Source organism: Eriocheir sinensis, chromosome 17 (genome assembly GCF_024679095.1).
Source record: "Eriocheir sinensis breed Jianghai 21 chromosome 17, ASM2467909v1, whole genome shotgun sequence".
NCBI classification, from domain to species: Eukaryota; Metazoa; Arthropoda; class Malacostraca; order Decapoda; family Varunidae; genus Eriocheir; species Eriocheir sinensis.
The window spans coordinates 2,317,856-2,330,790 of record NC_066525.1 but is presented as its reverse complement, the minus strand read 5'-3'; the positions used below and the strand labels follow the sequence as shown (position 1 = coordinate 2,330,790).

The following is a 12,935-nucleotide window of genomic DNA, read 5'->3' as shown; positions in this document are numbered from 1 at the left end:
TTAAAATCATACTAGGACTCGTGGGAATATGAGGAAGAGTTTAAAATCATACTAGGATTCGTGGAAATATGAGGAAAGGAATTTAAAATCATACTAGGATTCGTGGGAATATGAGGAAGAGTTTAAAATCATACTAGGACTCGTGGGAATATGAGGAAGAGTTTAAAATCATACTAGGACTCGTGGGAATATGAGGAAAAGTTTAAAATCATACTAGGACTCGTGGTAATATGAGGAAGAGTTTAAAATCATACTAGGACTCATGGGAATATGAGGAAAAGTTTAAAATCATACTAGGACTCGTGGGAATATGAGGAAGAGTTTAAAATCATACTAGGACTCGTGGGAATATGAGGAAGAGTTTAAAATCATACTAGGACTCGTGGGAATAACTACACAAGAAGAGGAGCAAGAGAAAATCCGTGGAAATTCCTACGAGCTTAAAATCATTGAGCAAAGAAAATAATAAGACTAAGTGCGTGCAAAAGCCTTAAATGCCTCTACAAACCTGCTACCCAAACCTCAGAAAAAGACAAAGTACATGTTACTCACGCTCGGAGTCGTTGAGTCGGGCGTGGCTCTGCCCCATCTTGGTGAGTCACGGATGTGGGGTGCCCGCCGCGTGCTCGGCCCACACGCGCCACACACCGGCGGATACACACACCAGCAGCCGTGGCGTCACTCGTAAAGGGCGTCACCCCCGCCACACATAGCAGTGCAGCACAAACCCGTATTCCCGTATGCCTTTCATTGCGCCAGTCCTTTCGTTTACGTTTCAAAAGAACTATTTATCCACTTCAATTACTTCTCCTCACTTTCCTTATCACTAGGCTTGGTCGCGTCGCTGAGGATTTGTTTCTTGAGGTAAGCTGAACAGCATAGTTTTGACAACGTCCCATAAAACTGTACTGTCAAAATACTGAAGGCAGTGTCACTTTTCAACACTTACAGCTTTCAAGTTTTCTGATCCCCGTTTTAATCCGCTTTATTGCACTTAACTGTGGGAGGAGTTTGCGAACCACTCATCAACGTTCACACACGGACGAAAACGCACATGCAACCAATAACAACTTCATAAATAACGTGGTTCTTACTTTTCACTCGGAATGAACACGTATTTTGGCACTTGAATCACAGTGGATGACGCACCACTAAGGACGGTTCTCATTCACTCCGCTCGACTAACACCAACTCGTAACCTGAATGGCACCGCGACACTGGCACTACACTAGCTTGGCACTGTGCATGCTCCTCTATCTGCCATGGCACGTAATTCCTCTTCACTATGGCAATGGTAAACCTCCTGGGACTCCGGTATTCTCTTTTCTCAGTATACAAGACCGGGCACCATCCCTTGCTGGCTCTCTCGTAATGACCTGATGTCACTGCGAGGAGAAAGGCGGCCAAGGGGGAGCCGACGAGGACCTGGTGAGGGACTGATCACTGTTGCTGCCACACCCGAGAGGAACCATCTGTGGGAGAAGGGCGGAGAAGCATTTAAGAATCATCACCTGTCTGTTACCTGTGCATGGATTCTTGTTTATCTCTTTTATTGTGTCCCTTACTTCTAATCTGTGTATATTTTTTTTTTTGTCTGTGTGTATGTGTGCGTGTGTCTGTTTGTTATTGTGTCCCTTAGCAATCTATGTATATTCTTTTGTTTGTCTGTGTGTGTGTGTGTGTGTGTGTGTGTGTGTGTGTGTGTGTGTGTGTGTGTGTGTGTGTGTGTGTGTGTGTGTGTGTTCTCTGACATGTAGGAGTCAAAGTAATTACAGATTGTGCTTTTACAGACACTTTTACGATAATAATAATAATAATAATAATAATAATAATAATAATAATAATAATAATAATAATAATAATAATAATAACAGCAAAAACCCTAAATAGAAAGAAGGAGCTCGACGAAACGTATGGTGAAAAAAAATTACAAGAATGAAAATTAGTGATGATGGCGACGATGATAATGACGCGGAGGAGGAGGGGGAGGAGGAAAAGGAGGAGGAGAAAAAGAAGATGGTAAAAGGGATGGGAAAGAAAGGAAGGGGGAAGGAGAAAGGAGAAGTAGGACAGGATAAGGATAACCCCACCATGGATAACTACCCCCTCCCTCCCTCCCTCCCTCCCTTCCTGCCTCCCACCCTCCTATCCTCCCGAACCCCAACTTCCCTCTCTCTCTCTCTCTCTTCACTCTCTCTCATCTCTCTCTCTCTCTCTCTCTCTCTCTCTCTCTCTCTCTCTCTCTCTCTCTCTCTCTCAAACTCTCTCTCTCTCTCTCTCTCTCTCTCTCTCTCTCTCTCTCTCTCTCTCTCTCTCTCTCTCTCTCTCTCTCTCTCTCTCTCTCTCTCTCTCTCTCTCTCTCTCTCTCTCTCTCTCTCTCTCTCTCTCTCTCTCTCTCTCTCTCTATGTTCTTGTTCTGGTCTGTCTCTGTTCCGCTGTGCTCTTCTCTGTACGTGTGTGTGTGTGTGTGTGTGTGTGTGTGTGTGTGTGTGTGTGTGTGTGTGTGTGTGTGTGTGTGTGTGTGTGTGTGTGTGTGCTTGTGTGTGTGTGTAAGACATGAACACACACACACACACACACACACCTTAGCGCTAGAAATTGCACGGTAAGTAAATATTAGACAAGGATCTGAGCTTACTAAATGACCCCGGCAGCAGCAGAGGCAGCAGCCGAGAGGGATAAGAAAGGAAGGCAGAACACGCAGAGGCCGGCGCAGCATCGGGTGGTATTAAACAGACTGACACACACATTCCGTACCATCGTCGCTCTGTGCTTCGTGTATGTATATTGAGGGCGAGACAACGCTCCTCCCTCCCTCCTCCTCCCCTCACCGCCTCACTCAAAGCAGATGGTGCGGAGAAGGGTATGAAGTTTTGCATTTCACCAACAACAAACACCGCCAGCCAGCCACTTCGATCGCATGTACTGTTTGGGAAATCTTGCTGTTTGGAGGAGCGGCGGTGAGGCGTTTTGGAAATGAAAGCGTGTGAAAATATTGGGTAGTGATGAGTGTGTAAGAGGATGTTGTTTTTCTTGGAGGGTTGGCAAAAGCAAATTGTTCAACAGAAATTAATGTTTGAGAATGGAAGCTGTCGAGATAAACGGCTGCTTAACCCTGGGAGCAGAGGAGTAAAGGAGGAGGAGGAGGAGGAGGGGAAAAGGTAAAGCAAGATCAAAAAGAATAAGAAGAACAAGAACAAAATGAACGAGATAAATAACAAGAACAAAAATAACAAGATAATGATAAAAAATAATGAAGAAAATTTTAAAAATAAAAAGGGAAGCAAAATTAGTGATGATAAAAAAAACGAAAAAAAACGAGGAAAGAACACGTAAAAAAATCTCAGACAATAACAAATGGCATTACTAAAGGAGACACGTTGAGCACCTTACGAGGGACATGATGCTTCTATGATACTCAACACAGGTGCCACAGGTGAGGCGACACGTATGCCATGACCCGTTAACTGGGCAGGTGTGTCTGTGTCTGTGTGTGTGTGTGTGTGTGTGTGTGTGTGTGTGTGTGTGTGTGTGTGTGTGTGTGTGTGTGTTCCCCGTGGTTTGCTTTCCAGCCATGGTGTGACACGCAATTAGCAAGGTGCCGTCTTGGTGCGTAACGCGGGGCTACACGCGGGTTACTTCGCCCCGCACGACTGGCCCCGCCGTGGTCTGTAAACATGACTGGCGGAGGACGAGAAGCGAGGCACACAAATCCCAAGTGCGGGCGGCGCGTCAAATATATACACAAAATACAGACGGGAAAAGACATACAGTTTATCTTCTCGTATTTTTCTCATTTGTGGAGGATGGTAAGTGACGCGTATACAAATCCACTGTACACACGGGGTCAAAACACGATGAGAATATTATTAAAAAAGATCTTTTCACGCATTTTCTTGTGTGTTTTCTCATATCTTATCAAGGCGAAGAATGCATGGCGACCTACTTGTACGAATCTCTCTCGGCTGGGCGATTCAGATGTATATAAAATGTGATAACAAAATAAAGACATGTAAATAATTCTATCATTCCTTCTTCACTCCTTTAAACAGGGCCGGCGGAAACCTATAATCGTCCCATATAAATACCACACCCAAAATATGCAGATGACAAGTTTTCTGGAGGGAGATGGTCTGAATAGTTTTGGTGATGGGCAAAAATGAGTAAATCGGGGAAAGTTATCGGGCAAAACATTAGTAAATCGGGGAAACTTATCGGGCAAAACAATAGTAAATCGGGGAAACTTATCGGGCAAATATGAGTAATCGGGGGAACTTATCGGGCAAAAATGAGTAAATCGGGGAAACTTATCGGGCAAAAATGAGTAAATCGGGGAAACTTATCGGGCAAAAATGAGTAAATCGGGGAAACTTATCGGGCAAAAATGAGTAAATCGGGGAAACTTATCGGGCAAAAATGAATAAATCGGGGAAACTTATCGGGCAAAAATGAGTAAATCGGGGAAACTTATCGGGCAAAAATGAGTAAATCGGGGAAACTTATCAGGCAAAAATGAGTAAATCGGGGAAACTTATCGGGCAAAAATGAGTAAATCGGGTAAATCTTATGCTTGAATGTGAATAGAATATGGGAGAGGAAGAAGACATCCAAGTTATTTTATCCTGCTCTTTTTCTCTCTCGCTAAACTTGTTGGATAAAAGTTTACATCTCCTCCAGCGTGCGTTCCTCGTCCTTCAGGGAGTTTATGCAAGGCCGGTGTCTATTAAACCTCTCTATGTGTGTATTTACGTCTGCGGGATATTCTTCTTGTTTACTAATGCATGTATAACGAAATGAATGCGGGCTTTTTTTTTTTTCATTAGTGTTTTCTTTTATTTTTTTGCCCTTGAGCTGTTTCCTCTCCTGAAAAAAAAGAAAGTTGGAAAGTTTCGTTTAGTCGGCGCAACATCTGTGATCATATGCCGGAGAGAGACAGGAGGGGAAGCTGAAAAATAAAGACTAAAAACGTTACCAAATGACGGCTTCGTTATGAATAAGGTAGAGGAATACAAACATCAATGGCACTATATACTCTCACAAGGTTGATATGGTGTAGAGAAATGAAGAAAAATGAATGAAATCTTTAAAGTTCTCATGCGGCCACAGTTTCCGAGGCGCGCCCCTGGAGGAAAGGCATCGACAGGTTGAGGACGTTTACTGTAGGTACTGCCGCCGCTCAGGTGTCGGGGAAGCTAACTAAAGTCCTCCTGACCTCATTATAAAAGTCAGGCAGAGATTACGAGAGAAGAGATGATGATGATGAGGAGGAGGAGGAGGAGAAGGAGGAGGATGAAGACAGAATAGGAGGAGGAGGAGGAGGAGGAGGAGGATGAAGACAGAATAGGAGGAGGAGGAGAAGGAGGAGGATGAAGACAGAATAGGAGGAGGAGGAGAAGGAGGAGGATGAAGACAGAATAGGAGGAGGAGGAGGAGGAGGAGGAGGAGGAGGAAGAAGAGCAGGGAGATGAACACAGTAACAGTCATGGCCACCCATAAACCGAGTTCCCTCTTCCTCCTCCTCCTCCAAGTCTTCCTCCTCCCACTAGCTCTGCCTCTCCTCCCTCATCCTTCCTCTGCTCCTCCTCCTCCTCTCCTCCTGTTCCTAGTTCTTCTCATTCTGCTCCTCCTCCTACTCCCCTCCCCCTTCACCTCCCCAGCCAGGTAACCAGCCGCCCATCTCGCCCATAACTTGCTTCTCCGTAACCACAATGCTGGCCCCTCCCCCGTGCCAGGCGCCTGCAGGAGGGCGGAGTAAGGCAGCGGGCTACACACACCTACTACAGCACTGTCTAACGCCGGCTCTCCGTGTAGCATGCAGGGACGAGGGACGACTCACAGCCACACACACACACACACTCGCACACGCACACACACACATACACACACACACACCGTTGCTACATACGCACAGAAAGAAAAACAGAGATGTACCGCAACGAGAAAAAGCACCTCCATGTTGGCAATTAAGAAAAGACGAAAAAAAAAAAACCTCATAAATCTTACGAAAATGAACCCCCAAAATTGTATTAGGGTAAATATATAGTGCAGCTCCAGGGACAAAGTGAATATTACAGAAGAAGAAAAAAAGAATAGAGAGAGTGAGAAAAATGTTGTTACAATGTGAAGTAAGTATAGGTTCGGTCATTTTTTTACGAGCAGGGAATGGAATCCGATACGAAGGCGATGGCATGCCGAGGGAGCGAGAAAAAGACGCCAACCGCTGAGTGCTGTGAAAACGACCCGCCGGAGATCAATTATAAGGGAGAGAGAGAGAGAGAGAGAGAGAGAGAGAGAGAGAGAGAGAGAGAGACAGACAGACAGACAGACAGACAGACAGACACACACACACACACACACACACACACACACACACACACACACACACACACACACACACACACACACACACACACACATTTTCCCCGAAGTCTAAGAAGTCGAAATACAATAAGAACCAAAGGCGTTCAGAACATATGAGTGAAAATAAAGGAAAAAAAGGAGGGATGTGAATAAAAACCAACTCTCAATGTTAAGTATTATTTGTGGTGAGAGCAGACACACCATTACCTGAATCTCCTCCTCCTCCGATCCCTCCCTCCCTCCCTCCCTTCCTCCCTCTGTCCCATCTCTCCCTCCTCCCTCTCCCAATGCGGCTGGCTGTGCACAGAGTGACTCACATCTGCACCTCCCAATATCACACACAAACACATACACGCACGCACACCCTCACCTCACACCCTACACCCTACGCCTCACCCACACCCCTCGACGGGATCACTAAAGCATCTTCCCTTAAGTGTATTTGCAGGGTGTGAGAGGGGAAAAAATGAATGGCTATCCGTGTCTGTGGTGAAGGCTCTGTCGGCGTCTGGCTTTGTGCGCCACACTGTAGATGACGGTAGATTAGGCGGCCGCTGAGCACGCCAGGAGGAGGAGGAGGAGGAGGAGGAGGAATGGAAAAAGAAAATGAACAAGAATAAGAGCGAAAACAAAGGCAAAATTATGATCAAGAAAGATAAAAAGAACAAAAATAAGACATAAGAAAAACACTTGCAAGAACGAGAACAAAAAGAACAAGAGAAAGAACACGAACTAAAACAAGAAATACAAGAACAAAAAGAACTTAGGGAACAAGAAAGAACAAGAATAACAAAAAGAAAAAACAAAACTAAGAAAAACAAAACAGATGAGACGGAGAAAGAAAGAGGAAGAGGCAGAAGAGGAGGAGGAGAACAAGAAAAAGGGGAAGAGGAGGCAGAGAGCAGAGGACCTGGTATACAACGGGGGTGCAAGTAAGATTCGATTGGAGGCACAGAAAGGCGGAGAAAGAGAGAGGCAGCGGCAGAAGAGGAGGAGGAGAACAAGAGAAAGAGGAGAAGGAAGAGAGCAGAAGAAGAGGAGGAGAACAAGAAAAAGAGGAAGAGGAGGCAGAGAACAGAGGACCTGGTATACAACGGGGGTGCAAGTAAGATTCGATTGCAGCCACAGATTCGGTCTTCAGCGTTCCACTTGGTTGGCGGCACTGAAGTCGACGTTTAAACTCGCCTCTGGATGCTGCGGGTTTTCAAGAGGTTTCACTTTTATGTCGGCGGAGGCGTTTAGTTGGCCAAAGGTTTAGAGCCTCGACTTAAGGAATATCTCGTCTCTAATTGATTATTTACTCGGCTGTATAAAGTAGCTCCGAAATATTATATAGCGAAATACCTACAATTGAACCTGCCAAACCTTCAATCACGACCGCGAGAGCCTCTGCCTGTACCGATTAGGAGGAGGAGGAGGAGGAGGAGGAGAAGTGGAGGAGGAAAACTGAAGGAAAAATAGGATGGGGAAGGGAAAGAGTGCGTGAGGAGAAAAACAATCCAAAAAAAGGAATTAATAAAGAAAATGAGATGAGAGGAAAAGGAAGGATATAGAGGAGGAGGAGGAAGAGGAGGAGGAGAAGTGGAGGAGGAGGAAAATTGTAGAAAAAAAAACGAATGGAAAAGGGAAAGAGTGCGTGAGAAGCTAAACAATACAAAAAAAAAGTAAATAAAGAAAATGAGAGGAAAAGGAAGGATGCAGAGGAGGAGGAGGAGGAGGAGGAGGAGGAAAACACAACCATGTAAAGAATGACTCCGACAACTTAACCTCTTTGCGCTGGACAAGAAGACAACTACGAGGTTATTTGATACAGGTCTTCAAGTACCTGAGCTAAATATATCGGTCAACAGTTTAGCCGATGAGATACAGTACAGACATCGACAGGGGTTTTTCTTCGCGTTGCGGGCTTTTTTTTCAATTTGTTTCATTTTTTTATGCCCTTGAACCGAATCCTCTGCTGTAAAAAAAAAAAGAAGTCAACCGCCATGGAGTAAAACAATCTTGCAAACTACCAAAACTACCAAAAATCGCATTGACCGTTACTTCATTACATCACGAGGCAGCTAAATGGTCGGGCACGTGGCCACAGCAAGTGTTTTATTTATTTATTTTTTCGCAGGTCACTAAAGTCCCCGACGAATATATTACATCACCAGAGCAGGCAGCCTCGTTATAAGTCATGTTGCCTGCTCTTCCAAGTTCCCTCCTACTCCTCCTCCTCCTCCTGGTCTCCTTCCTCCAGCCGGTGTGGTGACGAGGGTGATGGTCAGGGAGGGACGCCGTGGCCTTGTAACAACCCAGCTGAAAGTGGGATGGGGAAGGAGGGATGAGGAGAAGAAAGAGCGGAGAGAAGGCGGGAAGAGGAGGAGGGAAGGAGAGGAGGAGGAGGAGGAGGAGGGAATATGAGGGATAGAGAGAGGAAGACGCAGATGAGAAGGGAACATTAGGAAAGGAAGGAGAGGGAGAGGAAGGGAGAACAGGTAAAGGAAGAGAGAGAAGGAGGGGAGAGAAGGGATAGAAAGAGGGAGGCAGATGAGAAGGGAACATGATGAAAGGAAGGAGAGAGAAAGAAAGGGAGAATAGGTGAAGGAAGGGAGAGAAGGAGGGAAGGAGAGGAAGAAGAGGAGGAAGAAATATGAGGAATAGAAATGAGAAGCAAAAAAATAAAGGAGAGTGGAAGACGTAGATGAGAAGGGAACATTAGGGAAGGAAGGAGAGAGAGAGAGAGAAAGGGAGAGAAGGAGGGACAAAACGGAGGGTGAAGTACAGCGGGGCACAAACACAGGACGCAGAGCAACAACGCAAAGGCATAAAAAAGGAGGAATGTGCCCCTTCCTCCTCGACTCCTGTTATTCCCGGGCGTGTATGCAAATTTCGACTCATTAGAGAGACGAGGCAAGGGTGACTCTCCTGTGGGCTTGCGTAACCTAAGCTCGGCGCCTCCACGCACCTCCAGCCTGCTCCTCGCTTCATGATCCAGTAGGCTGCGGCAGGTGGTAGTGGTGGAGGTGGTGGATTGTGGCAGGTGGAGATGATGTTAGTGGTAATGTTGAATGTGGTTGTGGTAACTGCGCTGGTGGTGGTGGTGGTGGTAGGAGGTGGTAGACTGGTGGTGTAGGAAAAGAAGATAGGAGGAGGTTCTGGCAGTGGTGGTGGTAGAGTCATAACGGGTGGTGGTGGTGGTGGTGGTAGGAGGTGGTGGACTGGTGATGTAGGAAAAGAAGATAGGAGGAGGTTCTGGTAGTGGTGGTGGTGGTGGTGGTGGTGGTGGAGGTCTGGAGGGCACAAATCTCGCATGCATTATCCGCCGAGTCCCCAGAATTAACCAAGACCTTGATGCCACCAGGGTTAAGATTAGGTTACCACAAATAAAATAATAAATGTGTGTGTATATTATTTCCCCACAAGAACAAGAACATCTGATAGAGAAGAGAGAGTAGAGGATAAAGAAGAGAAGGATAGAGAAAAACAAACCAGACATGGAAAACAATCACAAACGAGGAGAAGGAAATAACAATAACAATCACAATCATCGCAAAAAGCAGAATACGATAGTTACAGAACACTTCATCCCGTCTGACCTATTAGTAAGATGAACACCCGTAAATCAGACACACTCACACACACACACACACACACACACACGAGAGAGAGAGAAAGGCGGAGGTGTCACGTGGGATGCTACTCATACAAGCCACGTGTCTCGCTGTCATAACGCGGACATGTCGGAGAACGTAACAGAAGCCAGTGCCGTTCCAATACGTGACGCAGGAGGGTAATAAACCGTCCACCTTATCTGACCACAAGATCTCCGGCGGTGTAAGGACGGGGACGGGACGGCCACTCTCTCCGGGCCAATGATCCATCCCGCTGTCTGTCTCATGTGAGTTCGGACCAGTAGAGAGGGAAGTGAGTAAGAGAGTAAGGAGTAAATAGCAAATAGGTGAACATAGAACGGACAGTAAACAAATGCGTACACCGTAAACAACAAACAAATGCGAGAGTAAACAAATGCAAGAGAGAGAAAGAAAAGGTTAAGAAGACAGCGAGGAAGAGAAGGAGAGCCCCATGAGACCAGCCGTGGGACAGATAGGGAAAGAAAGAGAGACAGAAAGAGAGAAAGAAAGAGAGGAATGACCAAAAGAGAGAAAGAAAAGGTTAAAAAGAGAGCGAGGAAGAGAAGGAGAGCCCCATGAGACCTGCCGTGGGAGTGATAGGGAAAGAAGGAGAGACAGCAAGAAAGAAAGAGAGGAATGACCAAAAGAGAGAAAGAAAAGGTTAAAAAGAGAGCGAGGAAGAGAAGGAGAGCATCGTGAGACCTGCCGTGGGACAGATAGGGAAAGAAAGGAGAGACAGAAATAGAGAAAGAAAGAGAGGAATGACCGAAAGGAGACAGAACGAGTTGAAAATGCAGCAAACAAGTGTGACCAGTATAAAGCAAACAATATGGACCGTACTGAGACCACAAACAAAAGCGCACGGTATACAAAGACAGTGAACAAAGACCCATCGTAGTGAGACCCCCCCCCCAAAAAAAAAAAGGCACACAGCACATCCATCAAGCAAAGACGTATGGCAAAGATGCTGCAAACAAAGACAGGACAGAGGCAGCAAAGACGCAGACAAGAACACACTGAACACACACACACACACATAAACAAACAATTCACACACAGACATAACCACACACGACCTTACAATAACACAGGCAGAGAAAATCATCCTCTTATCCCACGCCCTCATCCCCCTTCTCTTAACTATCCAACACTGAAGAAGAAAGAAAGAAAGAAGTTATGTCCACCTAAATTTCTTGGTCTGATTTCCTCCAAACCTCCACCACCACCACCACCCTCCGACCCACCCAACAAAAAACACTCAGCCTCATTAAAGTTAAAGAGACGCATCAGCAAAGAGCTCATAGATTCCCATGACCTGCGGATTCCTCGACCTGGAAATATTATAGCACAGGTCCCGGATCTATTGTGGCGCATTTGCGGAAACTCGGAGACAAACAAATAGACAGACAGATAGATAGATAAACAGAGAAAGACAGAGAAAGGTAGATAGAGAAAAGTCTAAACAATGTAAGATTAAACAGTACATATTGGCAAAGTCTGAGCAAATTTGCCATAGAGAATAACATAACTAGCAAAAATATACAGACCTCTTATAACATACAAGGCAGAGAGTTGCGTGTTAATTCAGGGAAACTTAAAATGAAAAAGAAACAGTGATTAGTTAAGTTACAGAGAGGTAGGGGCGATCCATCTCTGTCATTCCCCCCGTCGAGCATATGCTGTGCGAACCCAGAAGCCGAGACGGTGAAGAGAAAAGAGGAGAAAGAAAGGAGGAAAGAAAGAGACTAATGGTCAAAAGAGAAAGAAAAAGAAGGGAGAGAATGAGAGCCCGTGAGACCAGCGGAGGGACAGATAAGGAAAGGAAGAAAGAAAGATAGAAAGAAAGAAAGAAGGAAAGGAATGACCAAAAAGAGAGAGAGAGAGGAGGTTAAAAAGAAAAGGAGGAGGAGGAGGAGGAGGAGAGCTGCGTGAGACCTGCGGAGGGACGGATAAGGGGGCGAGGCACTGAATACGAACTCCGATATTTAAGAAAGTTATTATTCCACGGAGGAACAAAGGAAGGAAAGGAGAAGGGAAACGAATCGGTGTCTCTGGAATAACCAAGAAGAAAAGGAACCATGCCCGAGCTACCTGACCTTCACATCTTCGTCCCCAGAGAGTAAAACGAAGCCTCTCTACATATTGAAGAGAGGAACGAGGAACCGCGGAACAAGGGAAACGAAATGACATCAGTGAAATAATCCTGGGAAGTCTTACTCTCAGCCGACTTGAGCCGCACATTTTCGTCCCCAGAGAGTAAGTTGAGACGCCTGTATAAATTAAAGACAAGAACTCGCGGCCGAAGACTGCCATAGGAGAGCCCTGAGGAGAACTTGAGGGATGGTGTGTGGTTTGCGTGAGATCGGAGTCACCACCATAGACCCGTCAATAGCTGTCTCTTTGCTCTTTCGGGGAGAGTTCCGGCTAGTGATTGCGAGTTCAGCACGTGATCAGACCGTTGGTAAGTAACACATATCATCATCGAGACACCTCTTTTGATTCTTTACAGGAGCAGCGAGTAGCGGGATTTTTTATAATTATTGTTTCCTTTTTTTGTGTGCCCTTGAGCTGTCTCCTTTGTTGTAAAAAATAATAATAATAATAATAATAATAATAATAATAATAATAATAATAATAATAATAATAATAATAATAATAATAATAATAATCCCGTGCCGTCAACCATCTCAGTCCATGACCCCATAACTACATTTCTGGTAACACGTATCCAAATGTATTCTTCCATCTCCTTTGTGGCTAATCATTAAATAACTTCAAATCATGTTTTTTTGCATTTTTTCCTCTTCGAAGTTGAGAATCCTTTGGCGGTGTCGTTTTCTACAGTTTCCGGAAGTGCGTTTTCACTGGCCGATGCTCCTCCTCTTCAGCTCCTCCGAGGCATCACCTGCTTCCCTAAATAACTTCAAATCATGTTTTTTGCATTTTTTCCTCTTCGAA

At 45.3% G+C, this 12,935-nt stretch overlaps 1 long non-coding RNA gene across 1 annotated transcript in view; it reads right to left on the bottom strand.

Annotated features, from left to right (window-relative positions):
• Positions 1-12,935, bottom strand: part of LOC126999756 (uncharacterized) — a 76,640-nt gene that overhangs the window by 22,937 nt on the left and 40,768 nt on the right. Inside the window, exon 2 of the long non-coding RNA XR_007753546.1 lies at positions 553-1,472. This is a non-coding gene — a long non-coding RNA (uncharacterized LOC126999756). The remainder of the gene's footprint in view (positions 1-552; positions 1,473-12,935) is intronic.